Raw genomic sequence first — 16742 nt, 5'->3', positions numbered from 1 at the left:
TCAAGGAGCTCACTCTCCTTAGTACATTACTAAGTCCCAACTCAGAGAGCCACACAGCAGGATATAGAGGTATTAATAAATTCCCAATGCATGTCTTTGAAAATAGATGGACCCATTCTCCACTAGCACTGCCTTCCCAGAAGACTACACCCTGTGCAAGATGCAGAGGGGATCTTGAAGAAAGCAGGAGCGATAGGGGCAGAGATGCCTCTACTTCTGCTTGGCCCTGGATGTTTCTCTCTTTTGTCTCCTAGATTTTGGATGTCTGTCCCTCTCCCTCTTTATTGGTCCTGGATTTCTTTCTCTCCCTCTCTCTAGCTTCACGTTGTATATCTTTCTTTCCTAGAGAAATAGAAGGATATTTAAGAAAAGAGGGAAAAAAAGAAAAATAAGACAAACATAAAAGAGATTAAAAATACAGAAGTGATGTGAGCACTTACTGATATGGTATTAACTAAATAAACTTTGTAATTTATTTCCTTCGTTTGGAAATTAGAATTACTTCAGCGTGGAACAGTCATATACACATACAGACATGCACATCACATGTAAATGGGGTCATCACACTGAGGTAGAAGACATGTGGGCCTTTCAGTATGTCCCAACTAGTTTCTTTAGCTATAAAATTTGGGAATAAGACTAGATCAATAGTTCATAAACATTTTCCTGTTCCCTTTTTTTTTTCTTTCTTTTTTTTCTTTTTCCCCTATTTCTTAACCTATAGTAAGAACCACAGTTTCCATTGGGACCAATACACACCCACACCCACATCCACCCACAACCACACACACATATGCCCTAAAACTGGAAAAAAGTTCTCAAAAACAATTCTTATTCTCAATATGTGAAATGTACTGATATTTTTATACCTTTTTTTAAAAGCTGTCTATTACTTACAATTTAGCGCCTACAATCCAGTGATACATCATAACCTCAATTTCATAATCACTGATGTTAACAAAAATCAAAGGTCTCTTTCAGATCTAAGACTTTATGACTTGAATGACCAGTGGGTCAATGAAGAAATTAAAAAGAAAATTGCAAATTTTCTTGATACAAACGATAAAGGAAACACAATATAGTATTAGTTATGGAATGGTACTAGCTAGGGAATTCAGTGAAAGCAGTATTAAGAGGGAAATTTATAGCTCTAAGTGCCTACATAAAAAAAAGAGAAAAACTTCAAATAAATAGCCTAATGATGGACCTTAGAAAATTACAAAAGCTGGAGCAAACTGAAACCAAAATTAGAAGAAAAGAAATAATAAGATCATGGCAGAAATAAATGAATTTGAAATGAAAAAAATACAAAAGATCAATGAAACAAAAAGTCGGTTCCTTGAAAAGATAAACACAATTGATAATCCTTTAGTCAGAGTAAGAAAAATAGAGAGAAGGCCCAAACAAATAAAATCAGAGATGAAAAAGGAAACATTACAAATGATACTGCAGAAATTCAAAAGATCATTCATGGCTACTATGAGCAACTATATGCCAATAAATTTAAAAATCTGTAAAAAATCAAAAACTTCCTAGACACATAAAACCTACCAAGATTGAACTGGGAAGAAATCCAAAACATGAAAACACCAATAATGAGTAACAAGATCAAAGCCATAATAAAAAGTCTCTGAGTAAAGAAAAGCCCAGGACCTGATGGCTTCACTGCTGAATTCTACCAAACATATAAAGAACTAATACCAATCCTATTCAAACTATTCCAAAAAATAGAGGAAGAGGTAATATTTCCAAGCTCATTCTATGAGCTCAGTATTACCCTGATAACAAAACCAGACAACAACACATCAAAAAAAAAAAAAGAAAGAAAAAGAAAACTACAGAACAATATCTCTAATATTGATGCAGAAATCTTCAAAAATGCTAGAAAACTGAATTCAGTAACACGTTAAAAATATCATTCATCATGACCAAGTGGGATTTATCCCTGAGATGCAGGGATGGTACAACACATGCAAATCAATCAATGTGATACATCATATCAACAGAATGTAGAACAGAAACCATACAATCATTTCCATTGATGCCAAAAAAGCATTTGATAAAATTCAACATCCCTTCTTGTTAAAAACATCAAAAAATTGGATATAGAAGGAACACACCTCAACATAATAAAAGCCACATATGACAGCCCCACAGCTAGTATCACAATGAAAGGGGAAAAACTGAAAGCATTTCCTCTCAGATCCGGAACACGACAAGGTTACACACTTTCACCACTGTTATTCAACATAGGAGGTCCTAGCTATGGCAATCAGGTGAGAGAAAGGGCATCCAAATTGGAAAGGAAGAAGTCAAAGCATCTTTGTTTGCAGATGATATGAGCTTACCTTTGGAAAAACCTAAAGACTCCACCGAAAGACTCTTAGAACTGATAAATCCAGTAAAGTTGCAGGATACAAAATCATACAAATATCAGTAGCATTTCTATATGCCAACAGTGAACAATCTGAAAAAACCTTTTTTAAGTTATCCTATTTACAATAGTCATGAACAAAATAAAATACATAGGAATTAACAAAAGAAGTGAAAGATTTATACAATGAAAACTTTAAAACACAGATAAAAGAAATTGAAAAAGCCACTAAAAAATTGAAAGATTTCCATGTTTATGGAAAGAATCAATATTGTTAAAATGTCCATACTACCTAAAGCAATCTACAGATTCAATGCAATCACTACCAAAATATCAATGACATTCTTCAAAGAGTAGAAATAGAAAAAACAATCCTAAAATTTATAAAAGACTCAGAATAGCCAAAACCATCCTAAGCAAAAAGATGAAAACTGAAAAAAATCACATTATCTGACTTCAAATTATACTACAGAGCTATAGTAACCAAAACAGCATGGTACTGGCACATAGACAATGGAACAAAATAGAGAACCCTGAAACAAATCCATACATCTACAATGAACTCATTTTCAACAAAGTTTCCAAGAACATATATTGGAGAAGACAGCCTCTTCAATAAATGGTACTGGAAAAACTGGGTATTTATATGCAGAAGAATGGAACCAGACCCCTTTCTCTGGCCATATACAAAAATAAAATCAAAATGGATTTGGATTAAAGACTTAAATTTAAGACCTCTAACTATGAAACTACTACAAGAAAACATTGAGGAAAATTCCCAAGATATTGGTCTGGGCAAAAATTTCTTGAACACCACCACACAGGCACAGGCAACCAAAGCAATCATGGATAAATTGGGGCACATCAAGTTAAAAACCTTCTGCATAGCAAAGGAAACAATCAACAAAGTCAAGAGACAACCCACAGAATGGGACAAAATATTTGCAAACTAACCATCTAACAAGACATTAATAATCAGAATACACAAGGAGCTCAAACAACTCTACAAGAAAAAAGTCTAATAATCTGACTAAAAATTGGGCAAAAGATCTCAATATACATTTCTCAAAAGAGGACAACCAGTGGCAAACAGGGATATGAAAAGTTGCTCAATATCATTGATCATGAGAAAAATGCAAATCAAAACTACAATGAGGTATCACCTCACCCCATTTTTAAAAAGTTTTATCCAAAGGACAGGCAGTAACAAATGCTGGCAAGGATATGGAGAAAAGGGAACACTCATACATTGTTGTTGGGAATGTAAATTAGTACAACCACTATGGAGAACAGTTTAGAGCTTCTTCAAAAAACTAAAAATAGAGCTACTTTATAATCCAACAATCCCACCACCGGGTCTATACCCAAAAGAAATCAGTACAACAAAGAGATATCTGCACTCCCATGTTTATTGTAGCACTATTGACAACAGTCAAAATTTGGAAGCAACCTAAGTGTCCATCAAAAGAATGGATAAGGAAAATATGGTACATATACCAAATGAAGTACTATTCAGCCATAAAAAAATGTGATTCTGTCATTTGCAACAACATAATGGAATTAAAGGTCATTATGTTAAGTGAAATAAGCTAGGCACAAAAACACAAACATTGCATGTTCTCCCTTACTTGTGAGATGTGAAAATCAAAACAATTGAACTCATGGAGATAGAGAGTAGAAGGCTGGGAAAGGTAGTAGGGGGTTGTGGAGGTGAGGATGGTTAATGGGTACGAAAAAAATAGAAAGAGTGAGTAAGACCTAGTATTCAATAGCATAACAGGGTGACTATAGTCAATAATAATTTAATTATACATTTTAAAATAACTAAAAGAGTGTAACTTGATTGTTAACACAAAGGATAAATACTTGAGGAAATGGATACCAAATTTTCCATAATATGTTTATTATGCATTGCATGCCTGTACCAAAATATCTGATGTACATACTTATATATTAAAGTATTAAATATATACTTATATATTTATAAATATTATATATAGTGGGTATATATAAATGTATACATATATACACACATACACATACCTAGTATACTATGGGTGTGTATATATATGTTATATATATATATAGGTGTGTGCACATCTATTATATATATAATAGATATAATATAATATATAATTATAAATATAATATATAATAAATATAATATAAAATAAATATAATAAAATATATATTATATATTATGTATATTATGTATTATATATTATATGTTTTATATATAATATAATTATATATTATATATTATAGATATATTATAGATATAATATATTGTATATATTATATATCTATTATATATTATATATTTATATATAATATATATTAGATATATTAGATCTATATTATACACACACACACACACATATACCTGCTATGTACCCACAAAAATTTTGTTTAATTTTGTTTAAAAAAGACTGATTTCATGCCACATAAGCCTTGTATGATCTGGTCTCAGGCTACCTCTATCTCATCTGCCTCACCTGCCTCTGCCACCCTCTCCCTCACCTTCTCTGCTCCAGTTACACCGGCCTTCTTGCTGGTTACTAAATAAACCAAGCAGGCTCCCACCTCAGGGTCTTTGGATGTACTATTTCCTCTACCTAGACAGCTCTAGGGCTAGGATTCCCAGGGCTCTCCACATCATCACTTCATTCAGGTCTCCACTCATATGTCAGCAATGTAAGGAGGCTTCTCTGACCAGTCAACTAAATACCAACTTCCTCACTCTCTGTCTTGTTTGATTTTTTTTCCATAACACTTATCAAAACCTCAAATTATACTACATATTTGTTTATTCTGCATCTCCCCAGAAATTTTAGCTCCATAAGGGTGGGACTTTGTCAGTGATTGCTCAGAACAGTGCCTGGCACTCAAGAGAAACTTAAAAATAATTGTTGAATGAATGAAGCTAGAGCTCTCTCTCAGAATAAAAGAGTCCACTGCTTTTGACCCAGAATTCTAGATTTTTCTCTAGAGGTGAACAGCCCTTGATCAAAACTGTTTGTCCACTCCTGGTCTCTACCAAGTAACTAGCAGGGAAATTCAGTGGAAAGTTACCTTCCTTTCTTCTCAACTATCTTTTCAGAGGATTATCTTTCTTCCTTGGATGTATGTGCCTTTCTGCTCCCTGATGATATTGATATCTTTTCTCTGTAAATACAATACCTACTTCCAAGGACACTATCAATTAGTTAAGAATCTTAAATACCTTTAAAAATAGAAAACATTCTCTAAGTGTCAGGCACTATCGTTACAATAGCAGATTTGCAAAGCTTTTTGTCAGGTGCTAAAGTGAAAAAAGAAGGTGAAGCTGGTAGGCGGACAGAGAGCAACTGGAGGTGTTACTTTAGAAAGGTGGACAAGGAAGTCCTCTCTGATGAGGCGTCATTTGAACATACATCTGAAAAAAACGTGGAGGAGCATTTCAGGCAAATGGAATAGCAAGTGCAGCTGAAGTGTATGTAAAATTGGGGAAAAAAAGATGTAAACTTTGAAAATGTATATCTCAGAAGGCTAAACCAAAAAGAATTGCTTAAAAATTATATGAATAAGAACTACCTCAAATAATTCTGAATAGTCACCAACTCTGTGTATCTTGTGTCCTCTCAAAACTCACCCAAAGGGATATCTGGGTCAATGAACAAAAATGTTTAAAAGAAAGTGGGGTAGGGGGCAGCATCTGTGAAGCACTTAATTGTACAGGACACTAGGCTGAACCCTGAAGAATGAACCACAGTGACGGAGTTTCCTACTTCATTTCCAAATGCGTTCCAGTAACTTTAGGGAATCAATGTTGACATTAATATGCATAAGTTTAATTTTGGATTTATACATATTCACATGTTAAAGAAAACCTGAAGCTCAGTGAATGAAAAATTGCAGAGAAAAAGCAGTAAAGTCGACTAATCTTGTTTTTAATTAGCATTCTTTCAGTCATTAGTCTCTCTTCTGTGTTCCCACATTCAGTAGGTCTCTATCTTAACACTTGGAAATAACAACAGCAGTAGTAACAGTAATAACAGCAAACATTTATTGGATGCTTACAGTGTATAAAGCATTGGGCTAAACAGTTTATCATTTAATTATAATAATATCCCTATAAGGGAACTAGTATTATTATTATTATTATCCTCATTTTACAAATGAAGAAATTGAATTTCTCTAAGTTAGTATTACAATGTTACAGTGTATCATGTATTTCTCTTCTTCTCTTTTTTCTTCCTCCAAGACTGTGAGCTTTTTAAAAAAGAAATCTAGTCTTGTTCATCTTTGTATCTCATATATATAGCATGTTGCAAGAACCCAAAAGTGGGCAGAAAGATGAGTTCAAGAGCCTCTGCTCTATATCTGAATATAAATGCTTATTATGTCAAGTTTGATTCTAAAAGTGTTCTAATAATGCATGCCACAACCTAGGTGTTAAGGGTATTGGGAGACAAGATAAAATCATCAGGCCAATACTAATTTTTATGTGGAAATGCTAGAAAAAGTGATCATAATATTATAGAAGCCATTCTTTCTTTGCATAAAAACTTGAAAATGTTTAATTATGAAAAATATTCAGATATCTAAGATAGACAGATATTCACCTTTTAGAGATTTCAGTGCATGCAGTAAAATCCAATAAGGTACCTAAAAGGCAATATGGTTTAACATAAATGATAAAACTGTACTTGCCACTAGATGAAGGGATTTTCAGTTTTTCCAGAGCCAAATTTCTGAGTCTAAGTGGCAAGAAACAGACTGGGTCTGAACGGTCTCATTGTACTTTCACAGTCAAATTACTGAATAATAAAATCTCACATGACCAGCAATAAAAGTAAATGTTCCCAGCTAATCCATTTAAATTGAGTAGATAGATATTCAGGGATCTCACACCTAATAACTGCTTAATACATATCACAGATGTTTAGCTGCCCCTATCCACAAAAGTATATGACAATTATTGAAACTGGTCTCAAGACCAATCTCTGCCATTTCCCTCCCTTTTACCAGCTTTTTCTTATTTCCATTAGGAAAATGAATCTATAAGAGAAATTTAGGAAGAGGGAATTTAATATATAAAAGTAAATTTTTCAATAGCCACAAAATTGCATAACACCATTAACCTCAAATATTTATTTTTGAAGGTTGATATTTTAATCTCTTCCATTTTCCTCAACTATCTTCTCATTAGGCAGCAATCTGGTTAATATGAAAATAACACATTTCATATGTATATTACAGTTTATAAATTACTTTCATATTAACTTATTTGATCTTCACAAAAAATGCTTTAAGGTAATCTAAACAGAAAGTATTATTTTGATTTTATGGATGAGAAAATAACTATCCAAAAAGATTACATAACACACAGCTCATAAGTGCTTAAGCCAGGACTGGAATAAAGACTGAAATTTTAGATTTCTAGCTCTACATCAGTTTTTTGTACTTCAACAAGCTACATCTTGAAAATAAGTACACAAGAGAGGACTGGAAAATCTGTCTACAAATAATAGTTAAAAAAAGGCCAACTTAATATTCTTCACTACAGTCAGACAATAAACCTTGAATTTTAACAATTTATAATAGATGTAAAACAATAATTACAAAGAAATATTGTAGGTAAGTATTAACAGTGCCTTTCATCTATAGAACATACAGTAATTTATATTTCTCTCAATATTCTGAGCAAAGCAGGTGACAGTTTTATTAAAAGTTCAAATCTATTGTTAGACATATGTATGTAATGTACAGAAATACCAGTTTAGAGTTTAGAAGAAACAGGCACCATGGTATACTGCTAGCAGAGTATTCACTGACAAAGCTATTTTGGGAGTAGTCTGGCAATATATATTGAAAGCCTAAAAATGCACATGACCTCTCACACCTAGTTATTTCCTTTTTAATTTATTGTAAGGAAATAATTATGGATGTCTATAAAAATGTGCTCGCAAAAATATGTTAGTATTGTGTTAACAGAACAAATTAATAAATGGATTGGTTAAATCAGAGTAAATGAAAGAATAAAACGTAGAGCTGTCCCTCAGTATTTGCAGGGGATTGGTTCCAGGACTCCTACAGATACCAGAATCCTTAGACGCTCAAGTCCCTTACATACAATGATATAGCATTTGCATATAACCTATGCATATCCTCCAGTATATTTTAATTCATCTCTAAATTACTTACAACACCTAATACAATGCAAATGCTATGTAAATACTTGTTATAGTGCTTTGTTTTTATTTGTATTTTTTATCATTGTATTGTTATTTTTTTTTTCAAATATTTTCAATCCTCAATTGGTTGAATCTGGATGCAGAACCCATGGCTACCCAGGGCTGGCTGTAGTTCTTAAAACTATTCTGGAAAAATGCAAAAGATATATTAGTGGGATAAAACAGATTTCTAAACAATGAATATAATAGAATCATATTTTAAAGGATATGTATCTCTGTGTGTGTGTGTATATATGTATGAGTATATATGTGACCAGGATATTACACAAAAATATTAATAGCGACTGTATACAGGCAGTGTTATTATAGATAAATGTAATTTTATTACTTTTACTTTTATATTTTCTCATTTCTAAAAATGACTAAGTAATTTTCCTATATTTCTACAACAGAATAAGTTAAATATCTTTATAAATATATATAAAACATATATAGCATATATATTTATCATGTAAATATTGAAACTATGGAAAACAAAGGATAAAAGTTGAATTTACATCTATCAGAGAGCTCTAGAGCCATTATGTGTGCATATGAAGATACATTTTAAAGAGTATAGAAATATGAAGAAGGCACAGCACATAAGATGAGTCAGGAGAGAGAACAACAGCAACTTATTAAGGCAAAGTGTCCAGTATCAGAAAATAAATGTGAATTAAGCAGTACATTTTAATAGCTACAGTTTCTCACATCTAATTAACAGAAAGTTTTAAATATTGACAACTTTGGAAGTGAAGAAGTTTAGGCAGTTTTTGAAAAAAATGTGAATACAAAGTTCATTGGGAATGCTGGAGATACTTCTGGAAAGTAAGATACTTCAATCATACGCTATAGCAGCATCAAGAAAGGTACTAGGTGAAGATCACAGCAGCAAACATAATTCCCATGTTGAAACTATAATGCATACCCATCTGGAATATGTAGCTCTGCTCGCCACACCTTAGAGTAGATATTATAGAAACAAAAAATAAGTCCAGAAATGGGAAAATAAATTATGAAATGGCAACTATAAGGGATGAAATTAGGAGTCTCTGAAGTTCAAAGACAAAAGAAGCTCAGAAAAATATTTCCCAAAGCTTGTAAGATCATAAATTTTACAGATAAGATAAAAATAAGCACCAAGAGACCAAATTAATATGGCAAAAGTTTAAGGCAAATCCAAGGAAAATAAAATATTTTGATGGAATAGGTAAAATATATAAGATGTATAATACTACTGCATTTAGAATAAAATCCAAAATCCCTCCCAAGTTCCATAAGTCTCAGTATTCCTGGCTCCTTCCTGCCTCTCAGATCTCTTCTCCTCCAGCTGTCCTCTCATTCCCTAGGCCCCAGCCACACTAGCTCCCTCCTGTTCCTCTAATGCACCTCTGTGCTCACTATTGACTCTGCCTGGAATGCTCTTCTCCTAGGTTTCACCTGGCAAGCTGCTTTCTATCATTGACATCTCAGCTTAAAAGTCACATCCTCATGAGGACCGTCCCTGATTGTCCTACTCAAGGCTACTTGCTCTTGGAACCAACCAATATTGCATTACTTAGTTTAATTTTCCTCATAGTACTTATCATCATATGAGGTCATCATTCATTTATTTATTCATGTAAACTGTTTTTCTCTCAAACTAAGGAAAAAAACAATTAAAGAGTTTTATCATCAAAGAGACTTTCCCTCACCACCCCAGGCTAGTTCAGATCACTCTATTTTATTACTAACTTCCACCTCACCTTGTCATTTTTCTTTTGTAATCCAACTTATACTTGTAATTTATTTTCCAATATCTGTTTTTCTCCATAAATTCCAGGAGGTAGGGGCCACTGTGTGCTATCTTATTAATCAATGTATACCCACCAGTTACCAGTATATGGAAAGTACTCAATAAATACTTTCTCGAATAGAAGAATAACTGGTGAATGAGAAAGAATTGGGAATAAAAAGGCAGAAAAAGGAAAGCAAAAATAAATAAAAAGCTACCTGAAAAAAATTATGGCATTATATTAACCACTTACTATTCCGTTCTCCAAATACCACTGTTTCCTACTAAACAAGAATATAACAGGCTCTAAACTGCATTTGTAATACAATATATAGGAAAATAAACTTTTAAGAGTTTCATATCTGCAATTTATGCCCTGTGCTTTCTGATTCATTTTTTGTAAATAAAATCCTGTGGATCTTTGGAACTGCAATTCTTCCAAATCAGCAATTCAAGTAACAAAAGGAATTCTGGATGAATAAAAAGCAGATGCTGTCTGGGTGCCAAGCTTCATGCCTATAATCCCAGCACTTTGGAAGGCCGAGGCAGGCAGATGGCCTGAGATCAGGAGTTTGAGACTAGCCTGGCCAAAATGGCGAAACCCCGTCTCTACTAAAAATACAAAAGTTAGCCAGGCGTGGTGGCATGCGCCAGTAGTCCCAGCTACTCGGGAGGCTGGGGCACAAGAATTGCTTGAACCCAGGAGGCAGAGGTTGCAGTGAGTGGAAATCGCGCCACTGCACTCCACAGCCGGGTCGACAGAACAAAACTCTGTCTAAAAAAAAAAAGGCAGGTGCTAAAAACAAAACCAGAAAAGCTATTAGGAGAAACGTCATAAAGTTGGAAACTGAAAAGCATTTCATTTCATGGAATAAAATTTTGTTCTTCAGTAATTATGAAACTGTCTTTGAAAGCTCTGTTAAAAACAACTTTGACTCATGCCTGTAATCCCAGCACTTGGGGAAGCTGAGGCAAGTGGATCACTTGAGGTCAGGAGTTCGAGACCAGCCTGGCCAACATGGTGAAACCCTGTCTCCACTAAAAACACAAAAATTAGCCAGGCATGGTGGCACATGCCTGTAATCCAAGTTACTCACAAGGTGGAGGCAGGAGAATCGCTTGAACCCAGGAGGCAGAGGTTGCAGTGACCCGAGATCACACCACTGCACTCCAGCCAGGGTGATAGAGTGAGACTGTGTCTCAAAAATAAATAAATACATAAACAAACAAACAACTTTGAGACATTTTACTTCAAAGGTTTAGATTAGTTCTTATGGAACATAGCTAATAATCTTTAAAGTCCTTTCTTACACTAACAGTTCATCTGGAGTAATGATATTCCAATAAATGCTATATTTTAGAAGATACATAATATTAATATCTTTGTCAAATGTATCTTAGAATTACCTTCTCTGTCCTCTTTATAATACATAAAAGAAATTGATGAGTCCAGCATACGCTTCATCTTAAATGAGGTGTATGAGAAACATGCTAAACTATGGTTCCCTATCTCTGCTTCACAATATAAAGGTGATTCCAGAATTTGGAAGCCTCAACTGTAACAAAGCAGATGAAGACAGAAGCTGATTAGATAAACTGCAGTGCTCAGGAAGCCTCACCAACAGAGCAAACAACCTCCATCTTCAGCTGCTTATTGAGAGGCCATAATCCTTTGCTGCAATACATACAACAGTGGCTAGACTGAACACAGAGAAGGGACATGTTTCTTAGGCCTGTTCTTTCTCATAAATGATTGATGGCAAATATGGAGGAGAGTGATCTGGATGCACAAAGAAACTTGAGAATTTTACTCTAGCCAATTTTAGGCTTTTGTTAATTCAAAGCTGTATCTTCCACACAACAAGAACGTTTTCACTAGATCAAAAGAGGAATAAGAATATCTGCAGGCCTTGAGATTTCAACTATTTTGCCTTTTAAACTATATATTAGCTGAACGTGGTGGCTAACATAAACATAATCCCAACACTTTGAGAGGCCAAGGTGGGAGGATCACTTGAGCCCAGGGGTCCAAGACCAGGCTGGGCAGCATAGTGAGACCCTGTCTCTAAAAAAAAAAAAAAAATTAGCTGGGCATCATGGCACATACCTATTATCCTAGCTGCTCGGAAGGCTGAGGCTGGAGGATCACTTGAACTTGGGAGGTTGAGGCTGCAGTGAGCCATGATCTCACCACTACATTCCTGCTGGGTGACAGGGCAATATCCTGTCTCAAAAAAAATAAATAAATAAAAATAATAATAAGATAAAACAAATAAAGTATATATTATTCAAAGTACCCTGTGTCTTGAACTTTGTGGATCAGGACTCACAGTAAGAAATATATTTTACATCAGAATCCAGTACACATCCAATACATATACAATTAAACAAAAGTTCATGAACGTTACCCTTACAACATGTAGTGAATATGTTAAGTTGCTATTTTATGTCATCTTTTTAATGCTGGCTACATACCACAAATTTGAGTAATGAGTCATCAGGTACAGTTTGAGAAACACTGCTATACGTATACGTGTGGTCTGGCCTCTGCCTACCTCCCTAACCACATTTCATGGTATTTTGTACCATATTTTCCCTACTGCAGCCACCCCTGCACCATCCCACCACCCAGTTTCTATTATTTTATTACATTGAACCATAAGTTCCTAAAATATACCAATCTCTTTTCTGCCTCAGGGTATTTGATCTTGTTGTTAGCGTGGCCTGGACTCCTCCAGATCACTGCACTTTGTATTATATTATGCAGGTCTCAATATAAAAGTTCTTTCCACAGAGATGCCTTCATTGACCACCTAATTTGAAAGAGCCCCAGCCTGCAATCCCGGCAGGAGGAGTGGGAACAGGAGTTCATTCATTGCCCTTAGCATTCCTGGGAAGTTTGATAACATAATGTAAGACAGGCAAAAAACAAAAACAGTATTGAGCAAATGTCACTCTCTACCTCCCTATGCCATTGCACAGGTCATAGAATTCTAACTATTGAAATTCTATTCCATTTTCTTCATGACAACTTTTCTGACTCTGACTGAGAAGCAGGGACTCAATTGTACAATTTGCCCCCAATTACTTTGTATTCTCTCAGACCACTTAGCGCATTCTTTCTTATTTTGTATTCATTCCGCAAACATTTGAGTGCCTAATATGATCTAGGCAATACTGTGAACAACATAAGCATGAATTCCTCCAACAGTTCACATTTTAGTAAGAGTGAAAGATCTATAAACAAATAATTTCAACCGAATGAGGCAAGTACAATAGGAGAGATGTATACTACATAAAATGGTGACAAAAAGAATGAACAACCAACCTCTTTCTTTTTCTTTTTTTCTTGATTTCACAGTGTGGAGGGGAAAGCTCTGAATATCTGCATAGATTTTAAATTTGTATTTATTTATACTTTTTTAGAGACAAGGTCTCGCTATGTTGCTCAGGCTGGCCTTGAACTCTTGGCCTCAAGCAATCCTCTGGCCTCAACCTCTTCAATAGCTGGGACTACACACATATGCCACCGCACCTGACTTGACTCAACCCTCTTTGAGTAGGGAAGGAAGGCATCACAGAAGAGACACCTATACTGGGTCTGGAAGTGAATCCACCTTTGCAAAAATTATAACAGTGAGAGAAATCTAACCTAACTGACTCCATATTGCTTCTAACCTCACAAAGCTAACTGCCCTTGCTCATACCTGGGCATAGGCAAACTAACTATGGGAGAAATTTATAGTTTAACTTTGAAGCAAGGATGGTAATAGTCCCTTCCAAAACTGACCCCCTCTAGGGACTAAAACAGCCTTGTAAGACTAATAGAAGGCCGCAAGGTTAGGATTATGGGAGGGACCTAAAATCTGCTAAAATATAGGCATAGGTAAGCAATAACCAGCTACTGTTCCTTGCTTTTCTATAATTTCTTACTATTCAGAAGTCATGTAGCCAGAGGTCACAAGATTTGTAACTTCACCAATTGCTCCTTTAGATAACATCACTATTGTAAAACCTAAGATTGGTCTTGAGATATTTTTCAGGCTTCTGCATTCTGGCAAACCTCCTGATGCCACCCAGATACATGCCTCATACCAAGAAACTGACTCTACTAGTCCTATGACTCTCACCTAGACAACTGACTCAGCACAGGAAGACAGTTTGGAAACACCTATAAATTCATCCCCAACCAATCAGCAGCGCCCATTCCCTACCAACCTGCCCACAAAATTATCCTTGAAAACCACAACTTCCAAGCTGTCAGGGAGGCGGATTTTAGAAATATTTCCCATCCTTCCACTCAACTGCCTTGCCTCCATTAAACTCTTTCTCTGCTGCAACTCCTGCATTCTCAATGTTTGGCCTTTCTGGAAAGTGGGTAAGAAGAACACGTTGGCCTGTAATAGGAGAATAAATAAGAGTTTGGCAAGCAACAAGAGGGTGCAAGTATTCTGTGTAGAAGGAATTGCAAGTGCAAAGTAGAAAGAGGAGGCATACTACCAGTTTGAAGTTGCTTGGTATGTTCAATGAAAAGCAAGTAGCTAAAAGGCAAGAGAATTTTTTTTTTTTTAAGTATGGAAAGGGAAAGGCAAAAGCTAGACAGAAAAGTGCTTGTTCATGGAGGAACTTGTGTGCCATTCTAGACATTTTACTGTAGGAAATAGGGAATCTAGAGTTTTAAGGAGGTGAGTAAATCAACAGGTTGGGTTTTTAAAAATTCCTTCTTGTGGCAGAGAAAATAATGGATTGGAGAATTTCCAGACCAGACTGTAAAAGTCACTATTAAAATAATCACGAAATGAGGAGATGACAAACTAAAATTTGATCTAGTGAACAACTGAATATGGGAGAAATAGAAGAGGGAGGAATGTAGGATAACTCTGATTTCTAGTTTAGGTTATAATATAGTAGTAGCATTATTTAACTTGGTGAAAATAGGAGAAACCAGGAGGAAAGATAGCAAGTTCAGTTTTGGTCATATTAAGTTTGAAGGACCTTTGAGACAGATGTGTCCAGGAAGCAACTGAGTTAGGCATTAGTAGATCTGAGAGGAAAATTGAAATTTAGAAGCAAAATCAAAGGTGTTAGTAGAATCCATGTGAGTGGACAAAATCACCCAAGGAAAATGTCTAGACTAAGAAATGAAAGTAATCAAGGAGTTAATTCCAAAGAATGACATTCAAAAACCAGGCACAGCCAGTAAAAGGAATTAATGACTATGAACCTCAGTTGTCACAAAGAGACTAAGTAATGTAAATTTTGAGAAGTAATTACTGTATTTGGTATTTAAAAGGCCATTAGAAACTTAAGCAAGAACAACTTTCTTGAAGCCATTAAAGAAGCCAGACAAAAGACTTTTGTCTGTTTGATATAAGTAAAAATAATATCCTTTCAAGAAGTTTACTGATAGATAGGAGGACTAGGAAATAACTGGATAAACACAGGATGGAGGACATGGTTTTGCTTTATTTAATTTTCATAAGATGTGTGACTTGAGCACTGAAGAGAAGAAACTGGAGAGGAAAAGGCTGAACGCACAGGAAAGAAAAAAAACAACTGGAAGCGAAATGTAACAGATGGAAGCAAATGAGATCAAGAGCAAAGATGGATGGATTATCCTTTAATATCCCTTTCTCTACACTAGAAATACAAGACTAAAGGCTCGGCAAAAATATAGAGCAATGTGTAGGTTGGGGGCATGAGGTTGAAGAAATGGCCTGTTATACTCCATCATGTTTAGAAAGGAGAAATGAAGAGGGCAAAAGACAGGGTTTGTAAAGGGAAGGTTTGAAAATGTCTTTACAGAGAATGGGTCAGGGGAAAACTGGGGTAACCAAAAGGATTGCTGAGTAGTATGAAGAAACAAGGGGTGGTGGGTGAGGGCTCTGTTTCTAAATTCATAGCTATAACTATCTAAAGATCTTTCTATCCTCCAGTCCGTTATCCATAAGTGCTTAAAAGATATGGTAGTTAAGTGAATTAACTAGAACCCTCTCAAACATGGGGGTGAATTAAAATAACCTATAGGCTTATTTAAAATGCAAATACTGAGCTCCATTCCTTTCATTCAGAATTTCCAGGGGTGAAGACCAAACAGTGAATTCCAGAAGCTCTCCAAGCAATCCCAGGAGAAATTTCTGTTTAAAAAAAAGAAGAAGAAGAAAGAAAAGAAAAGAGAAAAGAAAAGCAAGCACAGACCTAGAAGGTAACCAACTGGATAGAAGAGCGCTGATCCAACATACACCTGTTAATGGCTCTCGTGGGGGCGTGGGGCAGTGCTCTGCCACTCAGAAAAGCAAAAAGACTCCAAGATCTAGGGAGATTCAGATCAGTGTTGAGACAGTCACATGCACACCACCCCATATTCTTAATAAAGCGC

At 35.1% G+C, this 16742-nt stretch overlaps 1 protein-coding gene across 6 annotated transcripts in view; it reads right to left on the bottom strand.

The window, feature by feature from the left end:
* Window positions 1–16742, bottom strand: part of NME7 (NME/NM23 family member 7) — a 229686-nt gene that overhangs the window by 212148 nt on the left and 796 nt on the right. For 2 of the 6 annotated variants that reach the window (XM_055111838.2, XM_063604075.1), the window contains exon 1: window positions 12471–12587. The exons of the other annotated variants lie outside the window; for them this stretch is intronic. The gene's annotated coding sequence lies outside the window, so the exon portion shown is untranslated. Of the gene's footprint in view, window positions 1–12470; window positions 12588–16742 lie in introns of those variants that run through there. 6 annotated transcript variants of the gene reach the window in all.

The sequence above is a fragment of the Pan paniscus genome, chromosome 1 (genome assembly GCF_029289425.2).
Source record: "Pan paniscus chromosome 1, NHGRI_mPanPan1-v2.0_pri, whole genome shotgun sequence".
Taxonomy (NCBI): domain Eukaryota; kingdom Metazoa; phylum Chordata; class Mammalia; order Primates; family Hominidae; genus Pan; species Pan paniscus.
Note: the sequence above shows the minus strand (reverse complement) of the source record. Positions and strands in the feature narration are given on the sequence as shown.